Genomic DNA, 19323 nt, shown 5'->3' with positions numbered 1-19323 from the left:
GGTAATTGCTTGAAAAATATCTGCTTGAAGGTAATTTCAATTACTGAATTTTGATTTCTGCAAAAAGGAGGGTGTGGGAGAACAGAACAAAGCTATAACCTTTTCCTGTGTCAAGGCACAACTTAAATGACTGCCTTCATCATTAACTCATTTGAAGAAGTAAGAGATTTTGCTTAAAGACTGATATTTAGCTATTTTTCCATTTAAAAAATATGACCATTTAAGTTAACGAATATGTAACCTAGTTTTGCAAATCCTACTATTTTTTCCTTAACTCTGCATTGCTTTCCATCAAATCTTTGTACTTGAGTACTTAAAAATGTGATTTCCCTACTTACTTATTTTAAAACTTCAGTCTTCTTCCTGAAATACTTACACATTCTAATGGGTTTGCTGTTTGTTCGTAATGATGTTTTGTAAAGTATGGGAAGAAGCTGAGGAGGTGAAAAGCAAAGTTGCTTTACTTAGAGAAAAGAGCCAAGGCAATAATGACTGGTAGGTCATTCACATCTGTCTCAGTAAGAAATAAAGCTGCCAATATTATTGTTTTTGCAGTACACAAAATGAAGTAATAATCAGAAAAACCGTAACCTTGATATCCCATTCTGTGAGAGGTCATTCTACCTGTTTTTATTCCAAACTCAAAAAAAATCATGAAAAAACAACTTTGCAAGCAATGCACTTAGTGATTATGAATGTGTACTCAATCATAGTTTATTTTTCTACTGAATATGAAGTGAAAACAGCAGAAGGATTGAGAAAATTCTGAAAATACAACCGGTACTTGGAATTTTTGAGCTGTGTCCACTTTTTTACATAGGGAGACACTTTATAGAACCCATAATGTGAGTGGGGAGAAGTGACAATCATTAACATCAAGTGTACTCTTTTCCTCAATTCCTTATTTGTGGATCAAATCCATACCCAAGACATCTGTGGATATCGAGTTATGACAACCATTAAAGTAATTTTCAAACTGTTAAATAAAAACTAGAAAAGCATATGACACTGCATAGAAATTAACATAAATGTAACAGTGCAGAACAGCTACTCAGATTCTTCTCAGTATTGCAATTGAAATTTGGTTAAAAGAAACCACTAATTTGAAAGGACTTAAAATAGAGGCTTTGTAAAAAAGGTTTCATTTGCTTTTTCTTTCAAGAATAATTCACATTTACATGGACATCACACATAATGCTTCGCACTCTTAAATATGAAGTAATGTTTTTTAAAAGTTACAGCCTTAGAGATTATTGAAAAAGAGGGTACATTGAAATTTCATCTAACAAAAAGCTTTTCAGCTTGCTGCAATAGTAATTGCATAGCTATTCAGTGATGGCACCAATACTAGAGATGCTTCCCATGCCACTTAAACCTCACATAACCAGTTTGTATTTTAGCAGCAGGGGACCTCACTACAGAACACTCTACAGACACCAGAGACCTGTTTTCAGTACATCAGATACTTTAGAATTCCTGACCAAACAAATCAATGTTTCCCCTAAATGCCACACATATGGCAATGGCAACTTGTAAAACCTAGGCACAGTCATGGACTCCTCTTTTGAGGGCTAGTTAATTCAGATTCCCAGCTGAGCAAAAGCATGAGTAAGACAGTTTTTCTTTCTGCAAAGATGATTATGGCTTTTAAAGCTTCTTCAGAAGAATCAGTACTTATGAGTGACTAGACTTGGGTGAATAAAAAGTTACTTTATATATGTTTTTAAAATGACAGATCATCGTCTCTTTTTTCCCCCAATGGTGTTACATTAAAACAGCTTTCTAAAATAAACCTACCACCATCAGACATCAAGCTATTAATTTAAAAATGTTTTTACTCCTTAATGCTTGAAGTCACTTTTATTTTTTCTCACTCTGAAAGGGGCAATCATCTTTGGAGATGGAGTGGGAACATCCTCAAAATGCAAGTTGCCCAACAATTTGTATTAAGAAAATTTCAGTTGCTTATATAAGTGTCCACTTCTGAAAGACAGACTAAAGTTTTCTACTCCAAATTTCTGCTTTAATGATTTCAGCCAAAACACTCCCTTGCTTCTGAAGAGACCAGGGTAGACAATAGACAATACCCTGCTTTACCCATAATAGGAAAAGTAGTGACCCTCTTGTCACGGAGTTCAAGGAATATCTTGCTTTGAAGTAAGGATCTGAAATTTAGCAGGACCCCAACTGTGAAAATCAGCTCAACTCTGGTCACATTATGAACCTTTGAAAAATCACCTTTGCAGTAGTCAAGCTACAAGCAGCCACTACCAGAGCCTAAATCTCACTCTGCATTCAGACACATCTTCAGGTTGTGCTGCCCTGTCTTGAATCTGCATGAAGTCAATGCTCCTCAGATTATCTGCTCATTTAAGAAAGACTGTAAACTTATCAGAGTTAAAAATTCCAATTCAGAAACATCATGCTATCTTGCTTGACAAACTGTGATGCCTGAACAACACAGAACAGAAATACATCTGAAAAAATGAACGTTTCTGTATTTCAACAGGTTGGAAAATGATAGCATACTTTGTGATTCCTACTGAAGTTTTTTTTTTTGGTTTTAAATTATTTACAAGGCTGTAATGTAGCAGTGTATTTTGGTCCAAAAGAAAAATTGTATACTGGAAAAAATCTGGTTAACGTGCAACTCAAGGCAACAAAGGTACCAATGCTGCCAGGAGGTGCTGCGCTAAAGCCCCTGGCACACATCTACATTACTCTACGAACAAACTAAGTCAGATACCCTATGCCCAAGAAATGAGACCAGCTTGTATACAGAGGAACATAGAACTGCTGCAAGTTTTTTTTCTTTACATTCACAATGCTCAAACTGATAGTTCCTCCACATGACTATTTTATTAATGCTGTGTTAGCTTCCCTGCAGCTTTCTAATTCTCAGTAACATGAACATGAAAAAACATATATATGCCCATAGCATTATAAATTTCTCTACATTTAGCGACTAAAATGATGGTACACATACCTAAGTACTTGCTCTTCTTTCTGCAACATGGAATCCAAAGTCTTTTTTCACTCTGTGTGACAGCAATGCTTGTTTTTCTTTTATAGCTACCTTTTGCCACACAGAACCAAGTCTGAGCCCTGCTGAGCTGAAAGGTTTGCAGATGCCCTTCTGAGGTAACCTGCAGGGTCCATCCCTGACTACTGCCACACAGCCAAGGCAAAAACTTTCAACATAAACCAAACAGATTAAAGGACTTGGAACTAAATTGTCAAGATAATACAATAGTGAAAAAATGGTTTTCTGGAAGCAACTAATGGCATCCAGGAGCAAGGCTGGAAGAGGACAGAGAAGTCCTAGTGCTCAATTTTGGTCATCAATCAAGTAAGCAGCAGGCAGGTAATGGGTGTAGTAGATGCAAATACTGGCAGGTTTCAGATAATTGTCCTTGCTCCTCTTATCTCTGACTCAAAAAAAAAGAGTTTTGCTTTAGACAGACCTGGCACTTCTCAGGCCCGCAGGATGTGTTCCTGTGCTTATCTTTAGACAGAGAGAGTTGCTTGAAAGGAACAGACTGGGAAGAGATTAAAGGTGTCTGCAGTAAGGAGCCACTGTGCACTGAACACAAACAGCCTGTGGAGATTCCCAAAGTTTCCCAAGTTTGTGAACCAAGACTAGTAACTAAATACGGGACACTGGAAGGATCAACAGATTTCAAGTCAGGCCAAAAACAGAGCTGCCAAACCCAGTCTTCAACTACAATCATTTTTGGACATGAATTCAACAGGACTTTCCTTCTGAAGGACAAAACTGCCATAGAAGTAAATTGCTTCCACTTCACAGAGAAGGTAAAAACCAGATTTAATTAAAGGGCAGGATGTGTGGAGCTTTCTTAAGCTACTGCTGGACCTTTTGATAAATCTCCTGCCTCCTGTTTCACAGCAAGAAAGACACAGCTGTAAAAGTAAAGGAAATGTCATCACTCCTCTATTTCAGAGAAGGCTGTGCCATTTAGCTTTAGTTTTAAGGTATTTCTCTTCCTTGTCTATAGATTATACAGAGGATTAATTGAGATTCATAAAAGAGATCAATAAAATGATATTTTAAAACTCTCTCATATTCTCTGCATGCTGTAAAGCCCCTATCATGTATCACAAAAATGGCTATGCTGACAGATGACCCAGACTGTGACTGTGAAATCCTGTGGATTTCCCACAGAACTCTGCAAACCACAAATTTAAAAAACTCATTTCTCAAATCCTGCTCTTCCCAACTCATTCCTTTTCCCAGTCAACATACAAAACCCCCCAAAAATCACTAGTTTTGGCAAATAAAGGTAGAAATATGTTTTAGAGTATGTGCAACACAAAATCAAGTGAAATGCAAGAGAAATGATGTCAGAGACAGAAAATCTTAACAGTTAAAATAAAGAGGAAGAAAAGGCACCTACTTTTGAAATTACTTCTCTTGTGGAATGCAGTAGACATGTTTTCAGCAAATTCTATGTCAAAAGACAAACTCAGCAACCACCGAAAACATTTCTACTTTCAATTTGTCTGCAGCAAGTAGACTTATAAAAGCTGCACAAGTCCAAAACCCATATTAGGTGTTCAGACAAGTTCTCCCAATGCACCATCAGGCCTCACAGGCTTTTTGTATTGATTTTGCTCTAGTAGAGCACAAGATTGCCTCTCAGACAACTGGCCAAGCCAATCACTCAGTTTTCTGGCAACGCAGTGCCCACAACAAAATGCTCAAACATCTGCTAAAATTAGTTTTAGTAAGAAGTCTTACTGACTGCTAATTTTTTTTTTTTTTTTGGGGGGGGAGGGTAAGCAGCAGTTTTATAATCGTATAAATATTGAAATTAGGATGGAAGGTCTTTAGATGAACAGAGAAAGCAATTAGCATATCACCCTCTCCAGTATGTCAATATTCTTAAAAACAAGTAATAATGTAGGTAAAAAGCAAGGCCAGTCAACAGTCAAATACTCTACACTGGCTTCAGCTGGATTAAAAAAAAAAAATCTAACCAAATCTATGTTTTCAACAACTGTGCCTGAGTCCCTTCAATGTGTCCATTAGATATAGGAACTCACTCAGAATTTTTTTACAAGCTTGGTGCTACCAAAAAAGTTCAAAAAAATCATGTACAATCTCAGATGCTGAGAATCTTCTCTGAAATATTTTTATAAAGTCCTGAACCTGCTTATTTGATTTCAATATTGATTTGTTAGATATCACTTATACTAATTGCTTGTACTCATTAATTACACCTATTATATACTGATTTGTAAAATATGATTATCATAAAAATATTAAAACCAACCCAAAGTGTAGAGTCATGATTAATTGAGTTAAAAAATAATTCAAATTTGCCAAAAACAACACTAAAAACTATACAATTATTTTAAAATATAGACTTTTTTTTTTAATCAACCATTGGATGGAAACTTTGGCAGTTTCCAAAATAATCAAAGCTGAGAATTTAATATGGCCTTTCCTTACATTCAAGCTTGGAAAATAAATTATATGCAGTTTTGAGTTTTCAGCACTGGTTAAAATGTCTCTCATGATTCATTTTATTCAGGGACTTCCAGTACCAAAATCCCAAGTAAAACCTACAATAAAACTTGAAAATAAACAGGAAAAGAAGTACATACAATATTCAAGCTAATCACAATGTATGCAGTGGGAAGGGCTAACAGAAGTCCACTCAGGGTAGGTGCATAGGTCAAACTTTCACTGTACATTGCCAATACTGTAAATCATAAGACACTTGAAGAATTAAATACACACCATGTATTAATGAAGAAATCTCTATCAAGAAAGAGTTTATTTAATACTGTGATGTGCAGCTGTACAATGCAACTTCAGTCAATGACTGCTTCCCTATGAATCTTCTTTCCTACTTGACTGCTACTAACCCTTTAGAGAAACTGTAAATAGTTAAAAACCTTTTATTAACAGTGAACTTGATTAACCTTGCCAGACAACCTTAGCCTTTATGGTATGTCCCAAATGTCATGTAACATGTATCTTCTACTTAGTATTACCATTACTGAGGAAAATTAAAAAATAAATTAACAGTTCAAAATTTATTCTACACTAAACTAAAATGTAGTCTTCAATATTTTATTGCATATTTTGATCTACAGACTTGAACTGATACTTTGTAAAGAGGACACTTGGAAAAGTAATACAAATGTCTTTGCACAGTTAAGAATGAGGCTTTTGTTGGTCTATTTGGATTTCAACAGACCCTGGCACCACTTTTATCTATGTGAACTGAAAAGAAACTATAGCTTCCAACCAGGATTTTCACTAATTTATAGGCATGGTCCTTTCCACAACACTGTCAAATAATTGCTCTGCATTGATTGCCCAAATAAAACATTTCATGCATTTTACTTTAAAACACTCTTGGTGTTCTGATAACCTAAATTCCAAGAGTTGAGATCTGTTCCTTGTCTTGAAAAAAATCTTGACAAGCAGTATGTAAACAAATAAACAGAATTCAATAATGCACACATATCACCATTTTGGCTAGGTATTTGGGTAATAACATTTGAAGGAAGTCTGCTAATACCTCATATTTACAAAGAAAATCACTATCTCCATACTGAGTCTGCTACTAGTTTTAACTCTGACTTAATGCAAAGATAAAAGTTAATGCTTTATTTGGTTCACAGAAGCTGTTAATTATGCAATGTGGGCATTCAGTGATGAAGATACTCTGACCTAGATACAGATATTTTTAATATTTATTTATTCACAGCAGTCTGTTTACGCTAAAAGGAGAGAAAAATCAGACAGCATGTACTTAGACACTTAATGGTTTGTCTTTAGCTAGCATTTCTGTAAGTATTACAGACTCTTTACTTAGCCTTGGAATCATTTTAATACTTGGATATTACTACCAGCAGATTCTGAAAGGGGGAAAAAATCCCAAATAAAAACAAATTTGAAAAAGAAAATGACAACATTAGCTCCCCCTGAATTTGGTCCATATAGACCAGAATTGTGGATGTGACAGGGACAGCAGAAGAGATTATTTGGGTAAAATGTTGAGGCCTGGCTGTTCTCCAAAGCAAACATCTCTAATGATAGTTGTGGAGCCTGAGGGAAATGTGTGGCTTGATATAAGGTGCACCCAGGCAAAATCCTATTAATGTCAAATTACAGACCTGCTCTCCAGCAACTTGTCCAAACCTTTTTGAACCTCTGCCCTCATCACTCCCTGTGACAAAAGTTCTGGAAGTTTTCCAAAAGTCATATACAGAAGCAGTGCTGCCATTTTCAATCTCCTACAAATTTCCTTGAGTGTCCCAGTTTCTAGTGATGTGGCATTTACTGAGTGAAGGTACATATTCATCTTACCCATTACCCTCATAACTTTGTAAGCTTCAACCATACTCCTCCCTCCCTGTCAACCTTCTCAGCTGCAGACTGAAGAGTTTCAGCCCTTTCAGTCTCTCTGCAAAAGGCTGCTGTTCTGCGATTTTCAATGCCACCCTCTAGTCCTCACTGACCTCCCCTATATCCTTCAGAGAGGGAGACCAAAGCTGCACACAGTACTGAATGTAAGGGCATAAGAAGGTTATATACAGCAGGAAAATGATGGTACTGTTGTACAAAGAACTAATGATTTCACCACAGGGAACCCAAAGTGTCTTTCTGAGCTGTAATTGCCCGTGCACAGTTCAGCATCTTCCGGACGTGCACTGGTTTATTTCTCCTCTGATGTATCACCTTAACTTAGCCACACTAGAGCTACATGAAATGACATCTGTCACACTTCTGCCTATGCAGTTTTGTGAGATCCTCCTAGAGTTCCCTGCAGCTCAAGCAACATTAGAGTAGACATAACAGTTTCATACCATCTGTTAAGTCAGAGATTTCCCCTACAGTGCCTTTTCCGGGACACAATATATTCAATAAACATGCAACAATTCTCCTAAACAGAGTGAACCAGATAGAAACAACACCTAAACTCCCTAGGAACTAACCAAAAGGAAAACATAAGAAACCTTTATCCAAAACCTCATTTGAAAACATCAAGACATAAAAATACTGCTACCCAGACTTGGATATTTACAACAGAGTCTGTCATTCAGAAAAAAAGTGTCACGGGGTGATGAGGAGTCAGACTCTAGACACTGGGTGTCTAGAGAAGCACTGTTTTTAAATAACAAATATAAATATTAAACTGCAGACTTAGATGTGATTAGAATCACATTAGGAATCAAATTAGTGGATCAGTAGGGGATTACAGAGGAGAAAAAAGACGCTAGCACAGGTCAGAAGTGCTACTGCAAACAGTTGAATTTTCTGCCTCTCTCTTGGCATTTGCAATGCAACAGATTAATTGACAAAACGCAGGTTTGCCCTTCTGACTGGTAGAAACTCCAATGCTTGGCCACCACTGCTAGACAGGATGAAAACCCAAGGAAAACACAGTACGCTGTGACAAAAGGAAGGACAATAATGACAGACTCTTACTACTTACAGATTTAGTCGCAATAAATATTAAGAATACGTCCTACAGATAAATCCAGGACATGGATGCAAAGCATAACTTTTTTTATTAACAGAAATGAAAAAAGTAAGTCTGTAATATGCCATACTGTAAACATTTTTTATCTAACTGTATCTTGGTTTTCACATCTGCATACTGGAGTTCTGGGATACCATCAAGACAGACTCTTCACACTCATCACAGCACTGTCTTCCACACTGTAAAGGTCAAACTCTTCAGTTGTTGCCAACTATGAAAATGTCTTCCACCCCAACTTTGCCACCACAAAATTATGAATATCCACACATAAAATAGCTTAACTTTTACTTTGTTTTTTTTCACTCAAGTCTTTGTCTTCTTATTTGTATAGGTGTTCCTCCTACAGCTAGGCAGGGAAAAAAATTCAGAGCTATTCACAGAGCTATTGAACCATCTAAATAAAGTATCTTTTAAAGTCAGAAATGTACGGTCCCTAGGTAATCAACAGAGAGACAGAGAAGCCTCCAGAGTTATTTAAAGTGCTTAAGCAGTTATCTGTACGCCTACCATGAATACTGTGGAAGTGCCAGCTGCACTGGTAATCTCTGGTGAGTAAGATGATCAAAGAAATGGGCGTTTTTATTCTCTCTCTCACCTTCCCCCGGACCCTGCTGAAATAGATACTGGCTGTCACCTTAAATACAACTTAAGTTTCAGGTTCTGCCTAGGGAATACCCTCCCACACCCACCCTAGCAGGAAGTGATGGGCCTTAAATGAATTATGACTCATTTCCTGATCCTCCTTAGGAAAAGTCTCCCACCCTCCTCCTCTCCCACCACCTGCACAGAGATTACCATATCCAAGACAACCGAAAGATTAGCATGCAAACCTTGTTGGTATATGCATATTTATGTCCTAAAGTGGCTCACAGTGTTTTCTATTTTCCTGAAGTCATCCTTGCTTCATAAGGAAATCCCCTCTCCTTTTGCTTACCCTACTCACTCTCCAAAAATATCATGCAGAATGTTTTCTTGCCTTATTAATCACTGGTAAGAATTTCTTGGGAGTGTTGAAACCAAAGGGAATATACACAATTAGGGCAATAAATGTTAATGCGAATTGCATTAAGTAAGCAAAACCAGCTTGAATGTCATGTCAATGTTTTTTCCAAATAATTAAATATCGCTGACTTAACTAGACAGAATTCAGGCTGACAACTTTCTGTAAATATGATGTGGAGAAGCTAGAAGATAACAGAAATGGAATCCAATTTTCTCCCTTTCTGTTCCATTCTATAGCATAAACTGGAGAATGTTCTGTATTTCCACCTGTTTCTAGGAGTCAGTGGTGGTGTGATGTATAGATACCCATCCACAAAATAGAACTTCCAGCTTCTATTCTCCTGGAAACATGGAAATTGCCAACATTAAACATGTGTGAAAACACCAGTTACATAAAGTCTGCTATCTATCTTTAAGGCAAAACAGTTGCTCCAGTACTGTAAAAATGGAGTATCATTCACAGAAGTTTCCCTAAGGAGGAATAGGTGTTTCAGGAAAGATTCTGATGTCTCCAGTCCCTGAGAAAAGACACAGTACAGTGAGAAGACTGTGCCAGATTGACTGGAACATGAGTTTATAGCGCTCCTAGGAGTAAAACAAAGCTTCTCCAGAGATTGTGTATACCTTGGAGGCTCTCTCAGGCATGGTTCAGTACTATTTTCCCTTATTTACAGAAGTTTAGTGTTCCTACATTAAAAAAAAACTTGGCACTGCATAACCAGTTAGGAAGACAGCTTATTCAGAGGTGATACAGGGAGTGACTCTTCCCTTACATCGTTTGCAAAGGGATATTTCTCCTGCCATAGCCCCAGGGTGCTTACCATACAACACCTCCTTTCAACATCAGCTAGAAGTTGACACTTCTACTAAATATGTAGCCTCAATTTTATTTCAGATTTTTCCTGTTTATAGCTAAAATGTCTGGAAGTCAATTTATTTATCCATTATCTCAAGAAACAGATTCCTATAAGGAAAAAGTACAGAGGAGAACTATTTTTACTCTCCTCTTACTTTTCCCCAGTAGGCTGTAAACTTTTAGTCTGAGGGTTACATTTTAGTTTTTTTTATGTCTACTCATGTTACTGACCAAGGTTATTTTAGCTGGCCTGAGAATTTTTATATAATGCCTATAGCACTAAAATGAAGATAATTCACCTACCTATAGAAGGAAGACCTGGAGAGAGAAATAGGCACTTCCTTGTAAACATTTCAGAAGTTTGCAATTATGAACATCTAATCACAAATCAGACAGCTTCAGCACAGACACCAGACTGAATCCGAACAACTGTCTCTGAGGTTCGTAATATAAAGTAGGGGAATAAATGAAAGGACAAGCAGCATCTCCCTGCATGATGGTTCTTCTATTGAGAATCAATCCTCTTTCAAAGTGAGAGGGTACCTGGGATGGACAGCCTGAAAGCTTAAGAGACTGAGAGATTAGATCCTAGAGATCAGGACAGCCTCAGCAGAGGAGACAGCCGAAAAGGTGTCCTGAGAGCTCTCTCATTTTTAGGACAGGCACAAAAATACCTTCCTAGAGGATGAAAAAATAAACACACAAATTACAGCTCATTCAAAGAGAGCTGTAGATTTCGCAGCCATTTCACATAAACAATTACTCTCATACATGGCAGTCCATCCTGTATCATGGAGGTGCTATTATATTTCTATTTAAAATACCACAGAATCACAGAACAGGAAGGGCTAGTCCAACCTCCCTGCCAAGGCAGGGTCAAACCTAAAGCATCCAGATGGAACCTCCTTGAGCAGCCTTCTCCAATGCTCTGCCACCCTTAACATAAAGGCATAAAGGGTTGGTTCTTCCTGACATTGAGTTTATGGCCAAAACATGTATCTATGATATATACATATATAGAGAGAGAGAGGGAGACTGAAAGAGACAGCTCATTTCCACATTCACCTGCATCTTTGCCTCTGGAATGACTGGGGTGCAGGAACCCCTAGGGACCTTGTCCTGGCAGCCAGTTGCAAAGAAACTTCCTCTGAATCAGGAAGAGCTAAGAGGGTTCTCCCTCAAAAACTTAAAAAATGGGGGATAAAAGCAGATAAATTTCAGAACAAAAAATTCAGTACCAGTGAGCCAGACAGATACAAGAAACAGGGTCATTCTTTTCCTGTGGCTTTTACACAGGAGCAGCTGCACACTGGCTGCTGAAGACACCTCAGGATGAAAAACGCTGCAGAGAAACGATTGTCTAAGCAAAACTGTTTTACTTTGAATTGATAAAGAGGAAATATAGAATATTATCATGTCATAAGATGAACAGGTGACAAATTCATGCTAAGGGTCATTAACTTCTTCGGCTTGCTCACAACGATTCATTCAAATGCATATATAAGCTAGTAGTCAGACACATTAATAAGCTTAATCATCAGTCTGGAAATGTGGCTGTAAAAATGATTTGTTTTGTATTCATCTACCTGAAGACATAGAATCTTTCTCCTTAAAAAAGATTAAAAAATAAAAAAATTAATAATACAAAAGCCTTTGGTAGAAAAGATTTATTTTTATTGCTTAATACCAGAGAAGACAAATTTTATTCTCATCTGGTAATATAAAACATGATGAGTCAAATGCACTGGTGATTTTAATATAAATGCAAGTTAAATGCTGGATATATTTAGCTTTAAGTGCTCAGGCAAGCTTAACTCCCTTGGATCTAGAACTCAAGAGAATGTCAAAACACCATTAATTACTTCATTAAAGCGCCAAGAGAGTATTTAGGGGAAGAAACACAGGGAAGGTAATAATAAAAGCTTAACTCCTAAAAGCTTAACTATCTCCTTTAACAAAGCCCAAAACAACTTCCTTATTTCTTTGTGCTACAACAGCCATTCTGCTGCTGTTCCTGCACTCACAGAATGCCAAAGGCAGTCCTAGAAAACAAAGCAGCTTGAAAGAAAGAGCTGCAGCCAAAATCCCAGTGTCTATGATTTCCATCCTCAGAGAAGGCATAAGACAGAGCAGGGGAGATGGGTGATTCTCAGCTTCTCTCTGCTGATTCCCAGTCAGGCCTCTCATGACAAGAAAGGTGATACACAGGAGATCAGGCCTACAAGGATGCCAACTCAGACAACACAAGTAAATCCACTAGTCTTTGAGTGCTGATAGTCTCTCAGCCTACTAGAGACCCTAAATGTCCAATTCCCTCCTGCAGATGCAAAACAGAAGTCACATATACATAAAGAGCTCTATGATAGAAAAATCCACATGAAAATTTCATCTTAAAAGTAATTAAATGTGCAAAACTATCCTTCAGAGTTTTTTCTTAACACTTACACTGGACAAATAAAGCTTTGAATAGTTTCATGGTTTTCAGAAGATGCACTTGTTTATCTTTTAAATGTATATTTCAAAGCCAATTTTCCTCATCCAACAGCTGAATAAGAAGGATACTGCAATACCTCCAGGACCAAAATGTATTAATGTTGCCAACACACCATTTCTCCCTGGTATTTTCTCAGTATTCCTTTAACTACAAACAGAAATAGTTCAAAGAATTTCACTATGTAGCTTGCATGGCTTCTAAACATTGTTCAGAGTCAGATACTTATGCATGGTAAAAAGGTAACTTGCTTTTCTGAGGATGTTTTAATATTCTTTCCATCACTCTTCTATCATTAGAGTAAACGAGAACAAGTCAACAACCTTTGGGGCAATCAGAGACTTTTTTTCCAAAGTAAACTCTGCCATTATAGAAAAACCCATTTGTTTACAGGAGCTAAAATCCTCTCCCCCCAGCCTATTTAAATACCATCACTGCATGCTGACAGAACTGAAGCACTTGGGGTTACAAGACTTCCTTTTTCACCAGAACTCACGTTATTAAGCTGAAAATCCAAACTGGCCTTACAAACACCACTCATTTTAGCTCTGAATTTCTCACAATCTTATTACAGAAGTAATCTTGGGAGGAATAGTTGAGGTTGCAGCACTATTCCCCAAAGCACTGAAATTTTTGTCAGGAGCAATACCTTTCCAAGCCTCTTGAATAGAGGTAAAATACCAATGAAGCACCTCAGAAAAAAAAAAAAGAAAATAAGAAAATATAACTACTGAAATAACTTCATATTAAAATACTATATGCATCTAATCAAGAATGACATCTTATGAATAAAAGGCAACATCCTAAATCCTGTAAGAAATCACAATTTATTTCTTCATTGAAATATTTGGTTTGAATTATTTTGTTCAAGAACAAACAGTGGGAGATCTTTTTTCCCTTCGAAGAGGGTAAAATCAATCAGAACGCAAACTCTTTTTTTTTTGGGGGGGCGGGGGCAGGGAGGAGGGCATGGAGGAAGACATATTCAGGTATTTACAGGCACTAGAAACAAAAAGTAGATGTGTGAATAAACCTGAAGTGTGGTTATTTGAATTTTTCTGCTATAAAAGGCATGAAACACATTTCAGGTTGACAGACACATAGGACAATTTTAAAGGACTGACCCGTTCTGTAAGGAAGGACATCACTATTATGACAGTGTGCAGAAACTTTCTAGACTCTCATTTAGCATATAAAAATGCAGTCAACACTTGAATACTAACTATAACTCTACAGCCTCCTACAGTCCCACAAAATTACTGCTTTTCTTCTCCCCAGACATTTCTCATACCACTGCAGTCCTTTGTGCCCACTGAGAGGCCTGACAGCTTCTAGCCTCACTCCTGCCCTGTCTGCAGTGTCTGCAAAACTGTCTTTTATCCAGAGAGCAAAAAACCTGCCCCATGCTGGGGTGTGCACCAGCTACCCAGCAGAGTAAACTCTTAGCAGGTAAGGCCTGAAAATAGCAGATCTCCAGTACAAAGCAGATGGTGAGCAAAAGAGTGTGGTATGGGTTTTGGTTTGTGGCTTTTTGCTCGTTAGTTTTGTTTTGTTTTGTTTTTAGAAAGGGCAATCTTGGGCCAGGTGAAAGCACATTTTGAGCCCTATGGGATGTTTAAGACATCAGTGGATGTCTTAGCTAATGCCTGATGTTACCTAGAAAATACAGCAATGGACCTTGCCAATATTTTTCACAGGTTACTTTGTTGTATACGGTATAATTTTTCATGAAGTAAGTAATGACAGTCATTGGTGACCATCAGAAATACACTGGCTTAACTGAAGCCCTGCTCACATTGCAACATCTCACAGAGTCAGCCTCTTTTCTTGTGACTGTAAGACCTGCAGATATACATATTTATGTGTTCTAGAATACACAGCCCAAACCATTTTTTCTTTTCCTGTGCCAGACCTGAACTTAAAAAATTAATGAATCTGTGTAAGTTTTGGTCTATAGACTAAACGGAATCTTAGTACTTGTTTAATTACTGCAAGAAGAGGATTATCAACACTACACTGAAACTTTCTGTACAAAGATACCATTATTCTTTGTGCTTCATAAACTCACATTTGTCCTCATAACTTATATAGGGTATGGAAGTTTCTACAGAAAATATCCATAAGCATGGGAAATTCTGTGCTCTGTGAAATAACTGCACTATTTTCATCATTTTACCAAGGAAAGGATCAGAACTAAAAACATGCAAAAGTCATGAAGGCCTTGCTGCAAATTAAATTGTCCTTAATCTGACTTATTTCCAAAACTGCGTAATTAATTGGACTTCAGTAAAGTGCTGGGTGAAAGACTGTAATTGCATTGAGCATCATAAGCAGACTTCAGTCAGATGAAATTCTTGACAGAAACTACTCTTAGAATTAAAACCAGAAATATTTATTATGGAAGATACAATATAATTCATCATTCTCAATATTAGACACTTAGAGAGTTGTATCTTGCAAAAGCTAATCAAGGATCAGACACAATACAAGGACTTTAAGCAGAAAATTATATCTTGCAGCAAAGTACCATCTAAACCTATTTCCAAAAGAATTAGTTTGTGGTTGATTCCCAAAAATGTCAAGACTAAAACACTTAGCAAATAATACTTCTTAAAAATTGTTACATTATACTGAAAATTATTTACTGCTTGTTAGAAAACAAAATGTGACTTGCAAAAGTTCTTTCATTATGAAAAGTATTGTTCTCTCCTCTGGGCACCCAAGAAGGGGATTTAGATCAGCCAAAAAAGGTAACCCTATAAAGGCACTTTCAAAAGGAAATAAACTCCTCTGTGGAGTTACAATTTACCTGACAAAGAAATTCTGGTACTGATGAAGTGGTATAATAATAGTGTATGACCACAAATCAGTTTGAGTTTGACTTTCAGTTTGACTCACTGCAAAGTTATTTTCTACATCAGTGAATAATTAAAGATATAAAAAGAAAAAAAAAATAGAAAAAAAAAGCATCATATTTGATCTCTGTAAATCAAAGAAATTGTAACAGTTTGGCCAGGCATCTCAAATGCAAGTCAAGGAGCTCATTAAGTCCCAGCTAACTGACAATAATATCTTTATCATGTAACACACCTTGAGGCAACACAATGTAAATAAAAATCAGGTGAAAGTCTTAAAATTTACAAAATTGAACCTTTTAATCACAAAAGGGATGTGGGTGGTTGGCAGCAGTTGCTGGCCTTTCTCTAAATAGTGAAGTTGAAAACAAGATCACAGAAGTCTTCAACATCCTAATGTGAACATCTTGTTAACGTTCACTACCTAAGTACAAGCTTAGGCATTTAGAGTATGTTAAAAGATTGTGAAAATGAGTTATTCTTCAAAGAAAAATGTATAAAATTCTCACAGCTACATGGACTATGTCTGACAGTGTTAGAGAATTGGTCTTTTATTTTTCACTTTGTTTTTGATTAAGTTAGTCTGCTGGTTGAATGAAGGCTGCTTCTCACTGCTATCACACAAAGGATGGAGACTGGCACCGGTGTGGACGCGCAGGAACCCACACCCCAACAGAACTGTCTGTTGGGCCGAGATACCAAGATACCAATGGTTTAAGAGTTGAAGGGAGCTCCATTTAGAACAGGCTGGGGAGCAGAAGCTGCTGAAATCCAATAAAAAGTTTCTACATGCTGAGAAAGTCACAAGGAGGAGGCTGGCAGACAATACCTCCTACGGTTATACAGAGCACCCTTGTCTGCTTAGCAGACCTTTAGGAGCAGGATAATTTACCCTTATCATCGACATTGTAAGACATTTTTCTGTTTCCTATTTCCAAAGGACTGGAAGGTATAAAAAAAATGGGGGAAAGAAAAAAGTTTTCTGCACAAATTATAACTGTACAGATTTGCTGTTAAGGGCAGCTGTTTCTCAGAGCTGGAAAATATACAGAATTTCATATATCTGATTCTCTGCTAGAAGCACAGGCTAGAAGCCAAACTAATCAAAACCTCTATCAAAAATACAATTTTAACATCTGCTTGGACTTGGACTTATCTCACTGCTCCCAGACACTATTGATTATCATTATCTGCAAGTCTCTAGTATTCTAAACAGCAGCAGCAAAGGGAAATGAAAGTGAGCATTTCCATACAAAGACAGATAGAGGCTTCTAGGGCAGAATGAAAACTGCTGGTGCTGACTGAAATCTGAGTCTAACTTCATCTCATCTTTTGTAAATAAATTGTCAATAAAAAGGAATAAGAGGCTAAACTAAAATATTATTAGAACTATAATGAGAAATAAGGGATTTCACCAAAGGAGAAAAGGTATTACATTATTAGACACTGGTTGCTGTCTGTACTGCACTTCTTGGCAAGGCTAGGTATGATTGTTTTCTTTTTCTTTGCAACAGACTTCTCCTCATACCTTTGGTCTATTATGTGCTTGACTGGACCACAGGAACAGGATATGAAAGTCGTTGTTGGTAGCAACTCTGCTGGAGTACATAATGAAAGTTTTTGCTTTAGCAAAGTAACCGCATCCTTGCCTCAGAAAACTAAAATCTGCAGAAAGCTAGAACCCCAAATAAGGGTATAGCCTTGAAGCCTTTCCCTCTCCATTCTTTCCAGCTTGAAGTACATAGGTGCTCATGTATCTGCTCCTGAGGAAGTAGATTTTCATTTCTTCCCATCCTCCAATAATTACATGAATCCAGGGTAACTGTGTACTTCGGAGACCTGCATGGGGGACTTTTCAACCTTCAGTGCTCGAAAGCAGGAAGAGCAAGAGAAGCACCTTCTCTTAATCCCACTGAGTCATCTCTGCACACATCAGGGTGGTCAATCTTTCTCCTTTCTTACCCCAACAAGATTATTTTCTCTTTAATTTGCAAGTAAAAAATAAGAAATCATTCCATGTTCGTCATTCTACCATGTTAGAAGACAAAAATGAGCCACTGGGATGTTTCAGTCTCTCCATAGAAGAATTTAAGACAGAAAGTTGCTGATATTTGCCAGTTTTGGTCCATCAAATTTTATACAGACATGAACCAAAACAAAGAAGCCTTCAAGTACACAGATACAATAACCTAGTGGATGTATCATCAAAACCACTTCTAGACTAAGGGAACAATTTTCTTGTTTAATTGTTCGAAGTCCTACAAGTCACACTTTTTTTGTGCTCTTCTAGCCCAGTGCAGACTAACAGCAGATTTTGAGCACCCACAGCAATGTACAAAGCAAGACTTAGCAATCACCAGGCACCAGAGAATAGAGGAATCCATATAGAGTTTCTACTATAAGTAACAAGTATCTACTTGGTGAAAAATAGTGGTTTTTTCATGTTTTCAGATATTGGAACAGGTTGCCCAGAAGGTTTGCACGGTCTGTCTCCATTCTTAGAAATTTTAAGACCTGCCTGGTAAAGCCCTCAGTAACCTAGTCTGTCCTCACAGCTGACCCTGCTTTGAGCAGGAAGGTGGACTGAATGACCTCCTGAGGACTTACCCAAACTGAACTATCTCATGCCTCTATGAGTTCTGTTGTATATAAAACCCTCCCAAAAATAAGCAGAATTATCCCCCCAGATTTCAATGCTTCTTCATCTTATTACCAACCCTCATATCACAGAGGCTTAGTGATTTACATCAATGTGAATTTAGAGGCAAAAGGAAAAAGAGGGGACAAACAGGAAAAAAAAGAAGGAATACTTTGCACTTCTTTTAATTCAAAACACTGCTCATAATTTGATGCAGCATTGAATATTACACTTTCTCATTATGGAAGTTGGTCTGTGACACTGAGAAGTCTTAAATACTGCAGATGTTTCGATCATGTAACAGTTACATGACTTCATGCCACGCTAATCCATATAATTTGTTCCTATATTAAGATGGCCTGTAACTACAGACCAGCCTTCAGCATAATATATGAAAAACATTTTATCTGTAATCTGGTTGACTATTTTACAGACAGTGTAAGAAGTTGTGTGATCTCAGTTTAAATGCTTCATCTATGCTGCTTGGTTGTGAGACTTACATAAATACCTTCTTTTTCTTCAGGTTTTCCCTCCTTAAGTAACTGCTAATTTACACTTCCATCACTACGAAGACTGGTTAATAAAATATTTTTACATACCAATTATATTACAGATTAGTGAGAGTAATTAGTGAGTAATTTACAGGAAACATCACTTATCCAACAAAACAACAATGCAGAAATATGAAAATTAGTTTTGTAGAGGATGTTTGAAATGAAGCACATTTAGTTCCAACACGTGAACCTTCGAGACACTGGATGTCCAACAGAATCCTGAATCACCTGTCATCTATTTACAGCAGAAAATTTCTTTTTGATGAACACATGCTCAGAAATGTATGTGCATGCATATGTAATTATCAGAGGGTACGCAGGTGTACAGACCATGGAACATTCCTAAGAATCACTCAAATCACGTGAGCTGTGACACTGTAAAAGGAGATCCCTGTAGCCTAAGTA

General features: G+C 37.2%; 1 protein-coding gene across 24 annotated transcripts in view; it reads right to left on the bottom strand.

The window, feature by feature from the left end:
- Positions 1 to 19323, bottom strand: part of CADPS2 (calcium dependent secretion activator 2) — a 292479-nt gene that overhangs the window by 174912 nt on the left and 98244 nt on the right. The gene's annotated exons all lie outside the window — the stretch shown is intronic.

The sequence above is a fragment of the Corvus cornix genome, chromosome 1A (assembly GCF_000738735.6).
Source record: "Corvus cornix cornix isolate S_Up_H32 chromosome 1A, ASM73873v5, whole genome shotgun sequence".
Classification (NCBI taxonomy): Eukaryota; Metazoa; Chordata; class Aves; order Passeriformes; family Corvidae; genus Corvus; species Corvus cornix.
Note: the sequence above shows the minus strand (reverse complement) of the source record. Positions and strands in the feature narration are given on the sequence as shown.